Source organism: Cryptomeria japonica, chromosome 3, assembly GCF_030272615.1.
Source record: "Cryptomeria japonica chromosome 3, Sugi_1.0, whole genome shotgun sequence".
NCBI classification, from domain to species: domain Eukaryota; kingdom Viridiplantae; phylum Streptophyta; class Pinopsida; order Cupressales; family Cupressaceae; genus Cryptomeria; species Cryptomeria japonica.
In genome coordinates this window covers 892070182-892085329 of record NC_081407.1, presented here as the reverse complement: position 1 = coordinate 892085329, position 15148 = coordinate 892070182, and positions in this window count along the sequence as shown.

Sequence of the window (15148 nt, the reverse complement as noted above, 5' to 3'; positions counted from 1 at the left end):
CAATCTCTATCTCTATTCTATAAAAAACATCATTCATTTTCCCACTACCATTTGTTGCCATGGACACCAAAATTTCACCTTAACCCTAAATTGCTCTTATACATATTTGAATATCTTCATTTTTTTGAGATAATACAATTTATTCATTATACCTTTTATTTTGTGGTTCTTTCTTTGTATATTGATCTTACCATTGTCTCTTGGGACTTTTGTACATTACCAAATAATATTTTGTCTTTGCTAATTAACGTTCATATTTATTTAATCATTTCACATTTAAATCAAACTTGTATTATTTTATAGGGAAGAAAAGGGAAATCAAGGTCCAATAGGTTGTGTTTGAGTGTCAAGAGATGATAATGGTGGGTTTATTTGGTGGTGTTGCTCCCATTGGGAAGTGGGAACAATTACCTTGCTAAAGATAGTGCTTCTTGCCATGGTTTGAACATGTCCTATCAATTGAATTACAAAAATATTTGGCTCAAATGGGATTCTAAGAATATAATTCAATGCCTTAAGGGGTCCCAATGTCCTTCATGGACTATCCAAAGTTGGATAATTGAAGCCATCAAGATTATTGATTCTTTTCATAATTGTATCACTTCCCATGCTTTAAGGCAAGCCAATTGTGTTGCTAATTATTTTCCTAAAGTCATGGTCCCAATTATGGACTAAGGAGGATATATATTGCCATCAAAAGTTGTGGATTTGATGGTGTATGTCAAGATACATTCTTATGTGGGAAGCATTGATTAATTGATATGGTTAACTCCTTGCATTGTATCTTTTGTGGCAAATCTCCCGACTCCCATGATTTATGGGTGTTTTTCTTACTTGTTGGGAATTGCAGTTTTTATTTTCCTCAATCTCTGGTTACTAGTGTGAATTGTAGAGATTGTATTAGGGGGGAAATAGGAACTATCTTGATCCAATTAACTATGAAGGGGTGAAGAAGAATGCTACTATCTAGTAGATTTTGCAAAAAGGGGATGTTACTCCTTACCTAGAAAGGCTTCATGGGGATGACCAAAGATTTTTTCAAGGGATAGAAGGAGACCTATGTCTCTATGTATGGAAAGAAGGTTGACCTCACGAAAGACCTTATCTATGAGATTACTCCCATGCCAATGGATGGTAAGAAGGTCTTCAGATACAGAAAGACCTCAGAGGAAGCAATGCAAAAATTCCCTAAAGGAAAAGAGGTAAAGCATCCAATTAGGAAGCCAAAGAGTTTCTTTAAAATGGGCTCCATCAAACCCCTTTTGGTTGTCATCCTTAAGGTACTTATGTTACATTTCTCCCTTGATAGCCTCTTTACTAATATTTTTTGGCATCATTTTGTGTTGGTTACTCATTTCATATATAAGGATATGATTTATTTTCCTTTTTATCCTTTATCTTCTTTGAATGAGGGTATTAGAGATTCTAAGAAGAACCCTAAAAGCTCTATTCTGTACGAAGGTCTTATTATTCTTATAATGGAGCACATTAATTCTCTGCCCTCCCCCTCTAAGAGTAAGCTTGAGATTTCTAAGGATTCAACCCCCTCGAATGATGAGAACTCAAAGTTTATTGTGTCAAAGGATAAGTGGTCAGATATTGATAAGGATTCTAAGACTAGGTTTGGAATCAAATGGGAGAAGTCGAGCTATAGCAGAAGTCTAAAGAGAGGCAAAATGAAAAAGTCCTCTCCTATTTCCTCTCACTCTAAAGAATAGAGTTACTGCCACTCAAAGATTCTCTAGATGATTTTGTGGAGGCTTCTAAGGATAGAGGTGGTAGATAGCCATCTCCTCAACAATTGAACATAGAGTCCCCCATCTCAACTTGGATAATGAGACTCATGATGATGCCCTAGGTCTTGGTAGGGATGTGACGATGGACTCTTTTAAACTGCACAAATGGTATTTCCATGAAATCAAATAGATGAGCCTTAAGATAAGGTCTATTCAAGCTAGGCTGGATGAGGGTGTAGAACATGGTGAGTCGGGGTGAATAAAGAAGGCAAAAATATGGTTGTGTCTCTTCAAAATATTGTGACAGATTTAGCTAGTTTGAAATCAGATTATGAAGGGTGTATTCTTGCCTTGGAAACAAAAATGGAGTCCATATTAATGCTAACCTGGTTAAGTTGATCAAGTTTAGCCATAATGTGATTAAAGGGTCTACAAGCAGTATGAGGATTTTTGTTGACAAATTCAGAAGACTACAACAAGGTAATCCTTAATCTATCGATCTAGAGGACAAAGGTAATGAGGATGGTGTTGAAGAGGGCAAAGGGCCATTCACCTGTACCACAAGCCATCTCAAAAATGTTTTTGATCAGTTGGTGAAGGATTTGCAGGATATTAAGAAGCTTCCTTAGAAGGCTTTCAAGCATGAGGCTGAACTCTTAAAGGTAAAGTAACTTCTTTCTTGTGTTTTTTTCTTGTCTTATCCTGGTGCCTTATTTTTGTCTAGTCTCTTTCCTATAACTTTTGTTTAGTTGTTATGTTTGAGTTGTTTTGCTAATGTTTTTCTATGACAACTTTTTGTATGTAGGGTTTCAGGTTCCTTCAAAACCTATTTGATCCTTTAATAAAAAATTGTATTATTTTAGTTATAATTTTGAATATTTGAATTAGCAAATTCAAACTTATATACACTTATGTAGATAATATTTAATTTATCTAGTCCAATTTAATAAAATTGAACTTTTATTTACTATGGTATGGCCACAGATGCACTTGTAAGATCAACAAGTTAACTTTTGCATAACAACTATGAAGACTCCAAGTTAAGAGAGAAAAATTTAGCTAACTAATGCTCCTCTATGTTTGAATTTTCTAATAGATTTATGTCTAGAATTGAAATAAATCACTTCCTAAGGTTATAATTAAAAACCATTTCCAAAAATAAATGATAATCGATTTTAGATTATTATATAGTACATCATCAATACCTTCACATAGAATGATATTTTAAAATCTTTCACATTGACAAGCTTCTTTGCAAGATTGTCATTTCATGATTTTATTTTATTTCAACTAAGTTTTTACATAAGTATTAATTATTAATTATGAATGTCATTCAAATTTATTATTTGAAATATCTCTAATCCAATATTAGTTGTAAAAAATAAAAGTATTAAAATTTATGTTAACACAATATATAAAAAATAAAATAAAATAAAACAAACTTATATCTTATGAAAGAAAATTAATAGTGAAAACAATCAACTTATCTTCATAACTCCATAAAAGTAATTATGGACTTTTTTTATCTGTTATTATTTGTATATAACTTTTATTTACCATAGTATGTTCATAAATGCACTTTGAACATTAATAAGCTAACTTTTGCATAACAAATATCTAGATGCCAAATTAAAATAAAATAAAAAAATACATGCCATTATTATTTTGAAATATAAATAAAATTCTAGATAATTTTACATTGAGAACTCTTTTTGAAAGGTTGCTAAGGTCATGATTTTATTTTAGATTCAAAATTCAAGCTAAAATATTTGATTTTATGAATTTGTGAAGAATAATTAAATAGAAACAAGAACATTTATACTAATTTATAATCATTTTTTATAAGTGTCATTAACTTTATTATTTCCAATATCTTTATTAAAATATTAATTGTGAAAATAAAAAATCAAATTACAGTTTATATTAAGAAAGTGTATAAAAATTAAAAAAACTAAAACAAACCTAAGAGAAAATTAATGATGAAAAAATGGCCTCATCTTTATAGCTCCATAAAAATAATTGGAGGCTTTATTTATCTATTCTTAATTCCATTTTACTATCAAAATAGATTCTACTTATTTTAAGCTTTTTCTTTTAAGCGAATTTTTCATTTGCTGACAAATGCTCTACTGATTTTCCATCTGCTGACAAATGCTCTACTGATTTTTAAAAACAAAGAAGACATATCAAGAAGACTCTTTATTCAAGGGTCATTGACAATATCATAGCCCACACTCAATAATCCTTCAACTAAAATAGCCATGTCACCCCCTAGAGGGCACCCGTTTTTTTGCCTTTGTCTAGAAATTAACCCAAAGAGGATTGCTCCTCAATTGAGTAGTTATCTTGGGAGATGTATGGTGAGTATTCTTGTGGGTGGATTCTTCCCCACCCTTGCAATATGATATTTCCAATGTATGGCAACTGACTCGGCTCAAAGTTTCTACTTCTATGGTTTATAATAAAGGTTTTGTTCGGCATGACAAATGATAAACTCAATTAAGAGACTTCCCAACCTTTAAAACAAAAGCTTTTCACATCACAAGGATACTAGGGGAAGGTTATCAAATACACACTGCCATTGGAGGGGATTTTCATAAGCCTCCACTTCTGATTATAGCAGGTTGGTAAACTTGGCGATAAAGTTGTTGCCCATTTGGGTCATACCCTTCTCACTAGCCCCCTCAAGGCTTCGAGAAAGCATGCCCTCTAAAAGGTTGTATTTTCTAAATTGAAATAAATCTTGACAATGGTGTGTTTGGATTTTTTATCACCTGATTAAGGGGAGAGAATATACCTAACACCTTCAAAACACAGAATACATGCTTTCTTTTTATCCAATATCGTAATTGTTTTCTAAAAGACTATCTTGGAGATGTTGCTCCAAAAGACATGTGATTATTATTATCCCAAGATATAAATGTGTGAAGATAACAAATATTTTGAACAAATAAGATCGTGGTCAACCAAATAAAATTTGCCAAATGACTCAAAAATGATTGCAAACTTTGAAAGCTTTTAAGATTGCAATGTGAGGTTCTTTTTAAGCTTCCAAACAAAATTTGAGGTTTGTTTTAAATTCTTGCAAGAAAGATGAGTTATTTTTACCAACTTTAAAGGTGAACAAAGAAACTATTCTAAGTCCTCATATAGAAAATTGTTAAAACCTGCAACCAAATTAGTTACCAAAAATCCAAGTCTGATGGTGGGCTTCACAAGCCTAATTTTTAGCTCTGTTATAAATTTTAGTCTCCGCCAGCTGTATGCGCTAAATTGTAGCACGAATGTATTAAGAAATGATGCCTACACACTAGAAAATCTAGCAAATGCGCTACTTTGAGGCCTAGATGCACTAGTCTGGTGCTCCTACGAGCGGAAATAGGAGAGAGGGATAAGTGCTCAAAAAAGATCAGATACGCTGAAAGATGATTTCTTTGTGCTAATATGTAACATGGAAGTGTTAGGACAAGCTATGGATGCGATAAAAGAACTCTCTGATGCACTATTCTAATATTTTGATGTGATCTTTGTGTTCAACCTACAATAAAAACAATATTATATTTGGGGACGTGCCCCATGATGGGCGCAAAAGCTATGTGCTGGAATATGTGGTGATCAAAATATTAAAATTTAGATCCAAAAGGCCAATATACCAATGAGACTTTTGAGTGTAAAGATTAACTATCTTAAACTAGTTTAACTTATCAAGATGTATCTCATTGTTCTCTATCTCATAGGATCCCTAAAGTCAATATTTCTCTCTTGGATCATTGAGAAAATGACTTAGGAATGACAACTTCAAGAACGAGTGATATTGTGATCTACATGCATGAATGTATTTTAAGATCTATATGATATGTTCTTACTATGATATTAAGCTAGGATTACCATAATGATATGGTAAAGATATTAACAAAGTATCCTAACATGATATACTAGCATGAACATGTTATGATATAAAATGTTTCTTAATGACAAAATGTTATTCTAGCAAAGAGAGGCTAAAATGCTTGATATAATTAGACTATAATGTAGATGCATGAAACTTGGATATGATTAAGGAAGAATGTGAGCTCTATTTATAGAGGAAATAGGGCAATGAATAATTAAAATTGAATAATCTTAACAAGGGTCAAGATTGAAAGTTATCAATCCATGTTTATAGTTTTCACCAATGAAATGGTGACAATCATCAACAAGAGGTGGCTTGAGAGAGGATGTAAGAGGCATGAAATGCCTGAGAACAAATGAAGGTCACCTGAGGAGGTTGGGTTATGGTTAGTTTAGCGTCATCCATTGGATAAAGCTTTTACCCAAGGGATAAACTCTTGTGCAGGGGGGAAATGGGATAACTAGGATCAAAGCCACAAGTGATGAGACCCTTGGGTTAAATGAGGGTTAAGTTAGAGAGAAAGTCTCTAACCATGTGGTAAGGTTGATTTAACCATTAATGGTTTGGGAGACTTTTAGGGTTAACTTGTTGAAGGCATAAAGCCTTTAATTCTTTTTGAAGACTTTTGGGGATTTCTAAGAAGTGACTTCTCTTAAGGAATGTACAAATGTTCAAGTGATGAATTAGACTAGTTTAGGACGATTAGAAGAATCTAGAAGGCTCTAGAAGAAGATTAATCATGCAAGTGGATTTGGTAGGAGAATGCAAGTGGGAGGAACAAAATTTTAATTAAAATAAAATATTTTATTTCAACTAAAATAGATGCAACTTGCATTTGTAGGAAAATACAAGCGGCGGGGGGGGGGGGGGGGGGGTATAAATAAATTTAATTTATTTATATGCAAGGATCAATTTAATTAAATGTAAATTTTATTAAAATTGAGAAAGGGGATTTGATTAAATAAAGTGGTTTACTTAATTAAAGGATAGAAAGTGGGGGGGGTTAGATAATTAAATAGATAAAAATGCAGAAATTAATTAAATAGAATTTAATTAATAAGGGGATGCGGTTTAAATAAATATTAAATATTTATTTAAAAAGGTGGTCAGATTTATACATCTACAAGATCTATTTCCTTAACCCTTAAACCTAATAAGAGGAGTATCTTGAGTATAGGTGTTATTTATGCATTTCACATGAATGATGTAGATAAGCAGTAGACTTGTGGATATTATTGATGCACTTTCTCTCTCTATTGTGTTTTTGTATGCACGTTATGTTGTGGTTTTCTTTCTAAAAAATCCCTTGTATGCTTTCATCTATAGAGGTGCATCTTTATGTTTTCTTCATACTTGCTAAATATTTGTGTTATATTCATCTCTTGAAATGTATGTGATTGAGATAGGATTTAGATCTCAAAATGATTTAAAATATTTAAGAAAGGATTGTTATTAATACCTTCATATTTATGTTACATGCATTTTGAGTTCGCATGGTATGGATACATTAGTGTTAGTATATATCATGCTGCAGAAATTCCATTACTCCTACCAGTATCACATTGCTAGTCTTCCTCATGCTGGGTTGGGTATCTTTCATGTCACGAAAGATTTCGAGGAAGTATAACTAATTCATGGTAGGGTGGAAACGTGCTTTGGACAATGTTCTCGCCCGTGATGTGTTTGAGGGAGACAAATGTCAGGAGTTCCCATAAGGGTGGTCATCATGATTTGGTCCTTGTACATTATTTGTATTTGACCTTGTGGTCTATTGTAAAGTTTTATGTTTCCTTAAATATATCTTGATGTTAGCTTATGTAATTTGACTTTATATGTTGAAATGTAATTTCTTGTCTCTAACCTTGTATATCTAAACATGTGGGAATGATTTATTCTTGATTATTTGTATTTAGTGAATTATGTTATTTTGATATTATGGCGGTCCTTACAAATATCTTGAGCCAATTAATTGAGAAGGGGTGAAGAACAATGCTACTATCTAGCAGATTTTGCAAAAAGGGGATATTACTCCTTACCTAGAAAGGCTTCATGGGGATAACCATAAATTGATTAAATCTTTTGTCAAGGGCTAGAAGGATACCTATGTCTCTATGTATGGAAAGAAGGTTGACCTCATGGAAGAGATTATCTATGAGATTACTCACATGCCAATGGATGATAAGAAGGTATTCAGAGACAAAAAGGCCTCAGAAGAAGAAGTGCAAAAATTCCCTAAAGGAAAAGAGGGGTAGCATCTAATTAGGAAGCCAAAGAGTTTATTTAAAATGGGCTCCATCAAACCCCTTTGGGTTGTCATTCTTAAGGTACTTATGCATTATTTCTCCGTTGAGAGCCACTTCAATAATATTTTTTGGCATCATTTTGTGTTGCTAAATCATTTCAGATATAAGGATAGGATTTCTTCTCCTTTTTTTCCTTTATCTTCCTTGAATGAGGGTATTAGAGATGCTAAGAATAACCCTAAAAGCTCTATTTTATACGAGGGCCTTATTATGCTCATAATGGAGCACATTAAATATCTGCCCTTCCCCCCTAATAGTAAGCCTGAGATTTCTTATGATTCGACTCCCTCGAAGGATGAGAACTCAAATTTTATTATGTCAAAGGATAAGTGGTCGGATATTGATAAGGATTCTAAGACTAGGGTTGGAATCAAAAGGGGGAAGCTGAGCTATAGCAGAAGTCTAAAGAAAGGCAAAATGAAAAAGTCCTCCCCTATTTCCTCTCACTCTAAGGACTAGAGTTACCACCACTCAAATATTCCCCAAGTGATTTTGTGGAAAGTTATAAGGATAGAGATGGTAGATAGCCATTTCCTCAACAATTGAACATCGAGTCCCCCCATGTCAACTTGGATAAGGAGACTCATGATGATATCCTATGTCTTGGTAGGGATGTGATGATGGACTCTTTTAAACTACATAAATGGTATTTCCATCAAATCAAATAGATGAGCGTTAAGATAAGGTCTATTCAAGATAGGTTGGATGAGGGTGTAGAACATGGTGACTTGAGGTGGATAAAGAAGGCAAAAATATGGTTGTGTCTCTTTAAAACATTGTGACAGATGTGGCTAATTTGAAATCATATTATGAAGGGCGTATTATGGCCTTGGAAATAAAAACAGAGTATATTAATGCTAACCTAGTTAAGGTGATAAAGTTTAGCCATAGTGTGATTAAAGGGTCTACAAGAAGTATTGAGGATTTTAGTTGACAAATTCAAAATACTGCAACAAGGTAATCCTCAATCCATCGATCTAGAGGACAAAGGTAATCAAGTTGGTGTTGAAGATGGCAAAGGGCGACGCACCCATACCACAAGCCATCTCAAAAAGGTTGTTGGTCAATTGTTGAAGGATTTTGAAGGATATTAAAAAAGCAAGCTTTCGAGCATGAGGCTGAAGTTGTTGAAGTCTAAAAGGTAAAGTAACTTCTTTCTTGTGTTTTTTCCTTGTCTTATCTTGGTGCCTTGTTTTTGTCTGGTCTCTTTCCTCTAGCTTTTGTTTAGTTGTTATTTTTTAGTTTTTTTGCTAATGTTTTGCTATGACAACATTTTGTATGTAGGGTTGAGGGTCCCTTCAAAACCTGTTTGAACCTTTAATCAAAAACTTGTATTATTTTAGTTGTCATTTCAAATATTTTGAATTAGCAAATTCAAACTTATATACACAGCAGATAAATGGAAAAATGGAAAAATACCAAATGAAAAAATATTTTGTATCATTTCAAACTTATATTATGAAGATAAATGAAAAAATACCAAATAACTCAGCAGATGAAGATGAAGATGAAGACACAGACGGAATCCAGCTATATTTATAGAGACCACATTATGAATAGTTCAAATTATTGTTAAATTTTGAGTGAGAGACGTTCAAACTGATAGTGTGTGTAAAACAGTCCGTATATGACTAGATTTCATTGACTAGATTTCCATGTTAAATTTTGAGTGAGAGACGTTCAAACTGATAGTGCGTTATACTCAGCAATTGATCCACCTGTTAAAAACGCTGAGTAGTGTGTAACATGTACAAAACTCCACCGTCTTGATCGTGAATGATTACGGCACTTGATCGTGTACAAAACTCCACCATCTGTTCCGCCGCGGCATTTATGAGAGTGGGATTCAGTCATCCGGCAGAGGAGTAATTTAGTTGGGAAATTGTCCATCTAGGGTGCAGTAGTTTATTTCTGCTGTTAGATTTCGATTTGGTTGACATCATTTTGGGTCTAAAGCACATCGGTAACCATTTATTGAGGTTTATCAATTTCTTTTATAATGCTAGCATGCAAATACATTAGCTCAAATTTATTTTGGGACTGTGGGCTGAGATCATAAAGATATGTAAATCCATTTAAATTATCAATTATATATCTTTTCCCACAGACCCACCTTTCGATTCACCTTTAAGTGCAAACAAAGTAAACATATAGAATGATGGCGAAGACATTTTTCTATTGAAGCTCGAATATTATCGAGAAACCATGCACGAGATAAGCAATGGTAACAAAATATTATGTATATTAATAAGAAATAATGGTACACTCATAGATTGAAGAGAATTTGTATTGGGAGATGCTTTCAAGAAAAAGCCAAACAAAAATGACAATCGCTTGCCTTATTATCTTAATTATTCATAATACAATAAGATGCATCGACTTGTTCTTAACCCTAATCAATGTCCAAGTATTAATAGGCACATCAATATGGGAAACTTCTACGCAGTATTAGACTACAATGGGTATAAACCATGGATTGAAAAAGCATCTATAAGGGTCTAACAACATTCTTAGAGAGCTCTTGTCTCCATACACTTTCTATTGTGGTAGGATGTGTAGTATGTAGGGGTGTAAAATGTACCAACTATACTACAAGTTAAACAAGTTAGTATCATTAAAATATTTTGGTATTTATACATTAATGAAACTACTTGTCATACAAAATAAGCCTATTCAATTAGGAACATTCAATAATTTATCTTAAATAGTAGGATTCCTATAATGCGACTATAGAAGTTTAAGTTGTATGAGAGTATTGATAGCCCTGAAAAATGACTATGCAAAAATTTGGTGTCCTTGACAATGTTTTGTCATTTTGAATTAATGTTGTTCTCTAAGTTACCCTCAGGTTTTAAGATTCTTAGGTTTAGATGTTTCTGGGTGAGCCATTTGTTTTAAACCTAAAGGCTATTATGTGTCTTCATTACCTTTTTTCACTAAAACTTGAGGGTCCTTTCCATCATCTCAAAGGACCATGTTCCTTTCCCTAGGCATTTTTTCTTCTATTGGCCTTTTATTTTTTTCCTAGAAATTGTCTTTTCCATTATGGTCGGGTCCCCTTTTAATATTTTTGTGGGCATTTAATTTCCCTAAAGTAATTTCCCTAAAGTCCGGCCTTAATGTTTCATCTTATATCTCCATGTTTAAGTACCGAGCAACTAAAGGTTCCATGATTTTGCACATGCATCAAATGGATGGCGATGTTTTAACTCAAGCAGGAAGATGCTCGAAGGATAGCGACAAGTATTGAGTGGACAATATAACCTGCACATAATGAATGAGTAGATCAGATGGTCCTCACAGTCCCGTGAAGGAAGATGCAGGGAAGTTATTGACCACAGCATCACGAGATGATGCCACGTGTCCCAAGTAGACTAGCAAGGTGCGAAGGTGGGGCCGCTAATGGAATTGAGCTGGAAGATGACTAGACAATGCGCAGTCAAGCTTTTGTGCACCCATTTTTCTACATTGGAAGGTCAATATCAATATTGATAGATGGTGATCACGCGATGTGCCATGCTGGATAGATCTACGATGGATATAGAGCGTTTTTCAAAAGGAGTGTTTGGGGCACTTTTCATTGTTATTCATGCGGGAAAATTGAAGGAAGAAGAAGATAAGATTGTTGACATTGAATAAACAGAGATGTGTTGAGGTACATGGATGTCAACTGATTCTCAAAGACTAATTTAGGAGGTGTTTTGTTGGGTCGAGTCGTATTAGTTGACAAAGTTGGTAATACCAAAGGTGGCAATATCAGCAAGTTTCCATTGCCACTACAAAGAGAAGTTGAGATCTTTAGAAGGATACAAAATTGTTCACATAAGGTGAACTTGGTCAGAAGGGCAGTGAATTGGCAGTTTGAGTTTGACGATGTTTTGATTTGATGGATATGATTTTTTGAATCCATTTAGTGGCATGATGACTAGAAAAGCATTAGAATGATGATTTTTTCTCATGCATGAACACCACCAAGAAAGGTATTTTCATTATAAATACAGCTGGGTGGTGTCTTCAATTGGTAGAAAGAATAAGAAAATTCATTATCTTCTCTTAAGGTTTTGAAATGGTAAAAATGATTTTTGCGTAGTATCATGCTAGAAGTTACACTGAGCTCTATGATACCAGATGGAATTCTTTGGGAGTGAGTATGCTTATAGTCGATGGAGACTTGAAATTAGTTTCTTATCAGAACAAGCCCTGTAGGACTCATCCTTTGTCTCTCCTTTGTCACTCGTTGGTAGAGGGTTAAAGAAGGAGCTTTATAGAGGAAAAGGAGAAGAATAAGGTTGCGATTGGAGCAGTAGCCGATCATCTCAGCATAGGCATGGAAACTGCAACGCGTTCCCCTCACTTTGTGTTCCTCTATGAGCTCCTCTTTCTATTTTTCTAATCCTGGGCATGAAGGTTGAAACTCATCCTCTAGTTTAGGGGTGACTATACTTCTTGTTAGGATCTAATTTCCCTTCCCAAAGGGAAATTCATTACAAAACAAAGATGATGTATCTCATGGTCCATTTGAAAGCATCTGCATTGATAGTGGCATGACTCAAAAAGTTTTGTTTCTACCAAAATGGAATTAGAAATTTTGGTTCTACTTCATTATGAACGCCAGCATGGGCAGTCTTCTAGGAGACTGCGAGGAATATTTTTGTAAAAAAGTCATAAGTGGTCTTATGAGCTTGTGATAGGTGTCTCTTCTAGCTTGAAGCTTGTTTTCTCCCTTGTTTCTATAAAAGGGAATTTAGGGCCATGAGATAGAGGTCAAGAAATTTGGTCAAAAACCTTGGGGGTCGAGAAGCTTGGTCCACAAGTTTGGATCCAAACCCTTGGTCATGTATAGTAAGTCTCGGTGAAATGAGTAGGCTATAATAGGAATTTGCAGAGGAAATAAATGGGTCTAGTGTCTTAATTTGTTCGAGGTTTTGAAGGAGTTATATGTAAGATAACTTGTAACAGAAAATAGCTTATTAAATCAATGCGAGCATAGTTCATATTCATTTTCTCTAGTGTGTAACTCTGTTATGTTTTGAATGAGTAAGATCAAGGGTTTTCTCGTTCGTTGCATTGTTGTGATGTATGTGTTTCCTATCTTATGCTTTGATCTAAGGGGTTGGTTAAATTGCTAGAATAGGATCGACAAACTGATGGAGCTTATAAATGGATTCTGCTAAGTATTTTTGGTTGGGATAGATAGATGAGATGCATAATAAGGTAGTGTTATCTTAATATCTCCAGCTATTAGATTAATGTTTTTTTCTGTTATATTTTATATTATGTTTTACAATTTTAGTTGCCTAATGGATAAGACACTGGTCGTGATTTTAAGTTGTTTCCAATAACAGTTCTTTACTTACAGATCATCAACAACTTGTTGTAAATCAATAATATCAAAATATCTTTTTATTTATGTATATGTCACTGCTTGTCAAAAGTTGTCTCATGCTCAAAAGTAGGTTGAGGATCATTGAGAGATAGCCACTTTGTAGCATTCTCCCTCTTTGTTGAGCCCCTTTTAAGAGTGAGACCTTCTGCTTTATTTTAATGTCATCTGCAAGTGTGGTACAGAGATAGCTGGAGCATTAAGGGATCACCCTCCCAGGTTTTACAGAGCCTTAAGTGAAGAAGGGTTAGAATAATCCTTGACATATGTTGGTCCAAGTCCCCAAGTATCTCTAAAACAATCTGGAGTTGGCCTCTCCATGCATGATTTGAGGGCATGACTTGGTTCTTGCCCCTACAACAATGTAAACCCCCACCGTGTTCAATCTAGGGAACCAACAGGTATAATTAGAAGTCTAGAAATACTAGAAAACTTGACTATGCTAAGAATAGAAAATAAAACCAAGTTGAGACATGGAAAGAAATCCTTTTCTCTACACATCCATTGGATAAATGTTGTTAGTGATGAGTAGAATGAAAAAAACATGCTAAAACAAAGCAAGGCCCAAGGTTTTGTGTATTCAATAAATTAAATCTTAGATGGAGGTTAATAGTTAAACCATGATTATATATAATATATAATAAATTACCCGAATATCAAAGAAAGAGATCTAATTATGAAAGTGCAGATAATTATAAAAATCATTGTGAGGAAATATTTTAGTAATGTGTAATAATTTATGTATGTCTTGTGGTTAATTTGTATGGGTGAATAATTTTATAGATACTCCAAGTGTTATGACATGTGGAAAGTCAATGATGATATATTCACATGTCATGATATGTCAAATACTAGTAAAAATTGTGTTTGTGTCCCACATATATGATACAACGTATCTAACTTGTAGTAAGGAGGGCATAGACATTATAACGATACATAAAAATGTACCCTTTGTGACAATCATGTGTGCAAGTAAATATGTGGTATTAAATTATAATGTATTGGTGTATGCTTATTGAAAGGAGTGTATGAATCAATCTATAATATATACATATTTTCTGTGTATGTAGATAGATATTGCCAATCATGTTATATTTTATGTGAGGGTTTTATAACCTCTAGTATCAACCCTCACCTTTGGACGAAGATGTGCTAATGTGACTAGGGTTCAAGGGCTAGAGGCCTTCCATCAAAGTGTTACGACTTTTCCATGGATGTAATGACACTTTTCACCAAGACTTAATTAAATAATTGCAATAGAATTAATAGATGAAATATTAATGTTAAGGTCAATGTAATAAGACTAAATTAGATGTGAATAATCAATTTAATAATTTGACAATAATTATAAAGTCAATTGATAAAACAATAGATGGAATAACATAGCAACATATTATCATAAAAATCATTATATTCTCATTATCCTTCATCATAAAAGGCTTGAAGTACTTTTCTGTATCATGAGGCTTGGAAAGGTCATTCTCACTTCAAGGAAGTTCTGGTGGTATTGGCCTTTTATTTCTAGGGTGCACTTCTCAGAGGAACCATTTCTTACATAGAACCAACCATATTATCTACAATTCAAAGGAATGGTCATAGGTTTAGGCTCTTTTATGACAAGTAAGCACTCTAGGAGGACAGAATCTTACACAGAACCTCGCATGCCTTCACAACACAAAACAAACACAGCCCTATCCAGGACACTCCTGAGTGTACACTATACCCCGAGTTGGACACATGTTGTGTGCACCTTCTCTAATGCCCATGCCAACCAATGACCTTAACCTTCATTACTTTGTGCCCTCTAAATTCCTATATTTCCTCCCATGCCCAT